A 6,007-nucleotide genomic window follows, 5' to 3' on the forward strand; every position below is an offset into this window, starting at 1 on the left:
ACCCTCTCAGCTTAGTGCCACAAATGGCCACTGCTAATTGTAATGCTTTCTCTATAGAAATCATAATTGTGGTACCCCCACAGCTGGGCAACCCCAGAGGTGGCTTGTATCACTTGGGCCTTAAACCAGTCCTCCTCCTTGACATTTTTTCTCTCTTCAAAGCTTTAGATTTTCATTATAATTAACTGCAAAGATACATAAAAAGCCAGAGTCATAAAGCCCCCCCCTCTCTCTCTCTCTTTTGATGGATTAATAGAATGTTTTAAAAATTACCTTATTTTACATTGTTAGCCACCTTCAACAGAAGACACAAATTGTTTATGATCCACAATTTGCGCTATTCTGATGCTGTATTGTTCATCTTTGACATGCTAGTGTACAAGGTGTCTCAAATTCACCCTAGTAAAAAATGGGTGAATTCCGCACATTTATTTACAAATATATGCTGACTTCCAGATTATCCTATGTCAGAGACCATGACTTCCAGATTATCCTATGTCAGAGACCACATTTGCCAGATTAGTACGATTTGAAATTCTAAAATTTCTCATAATCTTTCACTGATTATGTCAAGGCTTGTGTCTTTCATAATTATTGTGCATTTTTAAACATTTGTGAGCCCCATGAAAAATTTGAACCATACTGTGAATTGTTAACTAAATTTCTTTTTATAATGTTTCCACAACATTATCCTTGTCCAAAAACAATCTCTTTATAATTTTACTGTATATTTGTGTGAAAAAGGTTATATTTCTGAGAATCTTTGGACATTTACAAATGTTTTGTGTAATGTCTTCTACAGTAAATTGTGTGCAACAGTTGTGCATTCTGTAAACTGTGGCAGCAACATCATTGTAGAAAATCATTTCCACCTTAGGTACTTATATCATTAGTGTAATGTTTCCATGTTTTTCTGCTCATTGACCTGTTTTTTCTAAGTCATTGTTTGAAATTTAACGATCCGTAACTTTGGCTCTTACAAATTCAACCACTGTGTTGCAATATTGTGTTTTGCACATATCATATCTGTCATATTGCACCCCATTTAGTTTCCCACTTCAGCAGTAGTTAATATTGTCAACATGTAATAGCAATGTTTTCAACACAGTTAAATGAGCTTGGTAGCGAGCATAACCTCTTCAAAGGTTTCAAGAAATAGAGTTATCTTTGAGCAATCTGTAAACTTTATCACGGGTTTTTTTCTCTTGTTATTTCCACCAACCAATTGCTTGAATGTTGTAGTACCAGGTATTAAAGGGAACTTGCAGTTAGCATAGTATAACAGTTCCTTAAAATAAAGCAATGACAGTGGGGCTGCTTTGAAGTTACAGTATTTAGTGTTCTGGTAAACACTGTCCCAGTCAGATTGCAGCCCCACTGTGAAATGCTGTTTTCAGGCATAGGATTGGTTAGCTGCTGTTCATATGCAGCTGGAAGTCACTCTGACTGCTGACATGCGATTGGAAGCTGCTTCGAATGTAGGTGTTGGGCAGAATACTATGAATTATGTACAGAAGACACCATAAGTATCTCAAGTACTATGCTCTCACATGGATACAACACTGAAGCGCCAAAGAAACTGGTATAGGCATGCATATTCATATACAGAGATATGTAAACAGGCAGAATACCACACTGCAGTCGCCAATGCCTATATAAGACAACGAGTGTTTCTCCTGCAGTTGTTAAGTCTGTTACTGCTGTTACAATGGCAGGTTTTCAAGATTTAAATGAGTTTGAATGTGGTGGTGTAGTCAGCGCAGGAGCGATGGGACACAGTGTCTCCGAAGTAGCGATAAGTGGGGGTTTCTCCATATGACCATTTAACGAGTGTACCAAGAAGATCAGGAATCCAGTAAAACATTAAATCTCTGACATCGTCGCAGCTGGAAAACGATCGTGCAAGAACAGGGACAACGACAACTGAATAGAATCATTCATTGTGACAGAAGTGCAACCCTTCTGCAAATTGCTGCAGATTTCAATGCTGGGCCATCAACAAGTGTCAACGTGTGAACCATTCAATGAAACATCATCAATATGGGGTTTTGGCGCTGAAGGCCCTCTCGTGTACTCTCAATGACTGCGCGACACAAAGCTTAATGCTTTCCTGGACCCATTAGCACCGGCATTGGACTGTTGATGACTAGAAACATGTTGCCTGGTTGGACGAGTCTCGTTTCAAATTGTATCGAGCAGATGGATGTGTACGATTGTGGAGACAAGCTCATGAATCCATGGACCTTGCCTATCAGCAGGGGACTGTTCAAGCTGGTGGAAGTTCTGTAATGGTGTGGGGCATGTGCTGTTGGAGTGATATGGGACCCGATATATCTAGATATGAGTCTGACTGGCAACACATACGTAAGCATCCTGTCTGATCACTTGCATCCATTCATGTCCATTGTGCACTCCAATGGACTTGGGCTCTTCATACAGAACCCCACAAGTCCCGAATTGCTACAGAGTGTCTCCAGGAACACTGTTTTGAGTTTAAACACTTCTGATGTCCACCAAACACGAACATTATTGAGCATATTTGGGATGCCTTGCACCGTGCTGTTCAGAAGACATCCGCACCCCCCTCAAACTCTACATATTTATGGACAATCCTGTAAGGATTCATGGTGTCAGCCCTCTCCAGCACTACTTCAGACATTAGTCGAGTTCACGCCACGTCATGTTGTGGCGCTTCTGCGTGTTCTTGGGCCCTACATAATATTAGGCAGGTGTACCAGTTTCTTTGGCTCTTCAGTGTATTTCCTCTGTAGCAAGTACAGGGTCTATAACTGTTCATCCATTTACCATGACTGGTGTGTTAGTGGTAGGTCTAGGGACCCTTTACAGTGAAGGCAGGACCCAATGAGAACATGATATATTACTCCTATCCTCCTAAAAATGGTATCTAAGATATTGTTTTGCACTGAAACTGAGCCAGACACACTTCACTTGTTGGAAAGCCTGTTGTGACTTCTGTCATGAGGAAGCAAGTGCAGAAGCATAGGGTTATGTTTACTATGGTGAGTAATGGCTCCCCTTAGGCAATTGTGTCCTGTGTGTGGCTGGGGTCTCATTCAACATGTTGAAGATTGTTCTGGCAGCCACTGAGGGAGCAGGGTGCAACTGACAGCAGATTGATAAGTGGAACCACAGATACCTGACATCTGGGATCTTAGGATCATTCCAATGACTGGAAGGGAGGGTTGAGAAGAGCAGCCTCCTTCGTACTATTGGCATTTCAAATGTATGGTGTGTAATGGCTCCCCTTAGGCAATTGTGTCCTGTGTATGGATGCAGGCTCATCAACATGTTGAACATTGTTCTGGCAGTCATTGAGAGAGCAGGGTGCAACTGACTGCAGATTGATAAGTGGAACCACAGATACCTGACATCTGGGATCTGAGGATCATTCCAATGACTGGAAGGGAGGATTGATGAGACCAGCCTTCTTTATAAATTTACAACAAAGCTCCCAGTATGTAGCATAGCTCTCAAAACTGACTGGGTACCTCTGTTTCAGACCTGAGCAGAAAGTTCGAATCAGAGACTTCAAAGGTTATGTGACAAGCAGGTTGTGACTTCCTGGACTGATGTCATAGGGCTCAAAATTGTAGGGTCACCCTAAATGGACCAGGGGTGCACTACACAACAGAAGTTGCTACCCAGGTAGCTGACTATATGTACAGCATATACAAGGGCGTTTATTTTAGGTGACTCTCCATGCATTACAGATCATGATAGCTTTAAGAGACTGCAAAGTATTAACACAGGATTCAATGAAAAACAGTTACAATCATAGTGATCAACTGATGAAACATTCACAACAAAGAACCAGAGTTTGAAGCAGTCATAAACAGTAGTGTAGTTCATACAACACTTGGCACAGAAAAATTGCTAAAACCTAAACTGACAGCAGTGAGAGTTTTGGGCAATATATAAGCATATATTTAAGGGATAGGCTAACAGGAAGTGGTGCATTTGTCACAGCAGACAAGTTACTCAAATCCATGAGGGCAGAATGGAAACCTGTGTGTGAAAGTGTTTAGCCAACACTCACTATCCACCAGAGTGGGCATAAACTTGTAATTGCAATTACACCTTTCTATTGTCCACTAGAATCACTCCTACTTGTAACCAAAAAATTTGGAGAAAATCTCAATCCACTATTCCATATGTTCCCAAATCATACTGACCTTAACAATCCAACAACCAACTGGTATACTCTCAGATTCCCAAGTGGTGGACATGACAAGACATTCTGTAAAACATTACTAAAATTTTCTGAAAATTATCTAGAACAGATATTCCGGGACTCTAATGATGACCTCTTTGAAAATGTCCATACTGAAAATGTTATCAGGGAACATGGGGTAGTTGTGACAACAATAATTAGTAAGTGAGGGCAATATGCAAATCCTTTAATGACTTACATAGAAGAATCTTATCAAAAGACCTCTCACGAAATCTACAGTAATTCTAGTTATAAGTGAAGCCTATCCATGGCACCAAAGTTAGTGCCCAGACACAAAAAAGACAAGAATTGAAATTAAGTGTAGCAAAGCAAAAGAAGAAGTATTAAACTCTTATTTTCAATCCTTTACTGAGTAAGATACAGATAAACTACCACAGTTTACATTTCACACTACTGCAAAGATGAGTGCTACACACATTAACATCAGTGACACTGAGAAGCAGCCAAAATGAAAAAAGGTTCCTGGGTGACGGGATCCCTATCAGATTCTATACAGAATTTGCAGCAGAGTTAGCTCACCTTTAAACCACAATTACTGTAGATTCATTAAATAAAACACTGGACCCAGTGACTGGAAAGAAACTTAGTTCGCAGCGGTCTAAAGGAAGGGTAACAGAAATGATACAAAAAACTACTGTCCAGTCTCACTGACTTACATCTGTTGGATTCCATAAACATTGAGCATGTGAAAATGCAAATTGTACTTTGCTCACGATATCCTGAAAGCCTTGAATCAAGCTGGATGTATTATTTTTTAAGTTCTGAAAAATATTTGACTCAATTTCACACCAATGTATACTAATATAAGTATGATTACGTGGGGCATCAAACAAAATCTGCGTTTGGCTTGAGTTGATTGATTAAGAAGGGCGCAGTATGTTATCTCGTATTGAGAGTTGTTGACAGAAGTAAAACTAACTTCATGCAAGCCCTATGGAACTGTGTTGACACTCTTGTAGTTCATGTTGTATGTTAATGATCTAGCAGACTATATTCATAGTAACCTCCTCAGACCTTTTGTTAATGATGCTGTTATCTATAATGAAGTACTGCAGAAATATTCAGTCAGATCAAAGTGGTCCAAGAGTGGCAAATTGCTTTAGATGAACAGAAATTTAAAGTTATGCACTTCACAAAACAAAACAAAATTGTATCATTCGACTACAATTCTGATAAGTCCCAACTGGAATCAGTGAAGTCATACAAATACCTGTGTAATAGTTTGTAGAGATATTTATCATAAGAGCTCAGCTTTAGGTAAGCAAGGTGGCAGATTTTGATTCATTGGCAAGATAGCTGGAAAATGCAGTCAGTCTACAAGGGAGACTACCTAAAAATCATTTGTACATCTCATCTTAGAGTATTACACACAGCACGATAGACCAAGACCAATTACCTGTAGGACCAATAGCACCTACTGAATGTAAACACAGAACAGTGCCATGAATAATCACAGGTTTGTATGACTTACAGAAGGAGGTCACAGAAACATTAAAAAAACATGAATTGGAAGACTCTTGGTTATAAGACATAAATTATCTTGTAAAAGCCAGTTTACAAACTTTCAAGAACAGATACTGAGAATCTAGAAAAGTTATTCAGCCCTCTATGTATCACTCATATTGGGATCATGAAAATGAGATTGTACAAATTAAAAAAGCTACAGAGGCATGTAAGCAATCACTCCTGTTGCACCACTGAAACTGAATTTATCTCTGCTCCGAACATACCTTTTCATACTATATGTTCACTAAC

The sequence above is a fragment of the Schistocerca gregaria genome, chromosome 3 (genome assembly GCF_023897955.1).
Source record: "Schistocerca gregaria isolate iqSchGreg1 chromosome 3, iqSchGreg1.2, whole genome shotgun sequence".
NCBI lineage: Eukaryota > Metazoa > Arthropoda > Insecta > Orthoptera > Acrididae > Schistocerca > Schistocerca gregaria.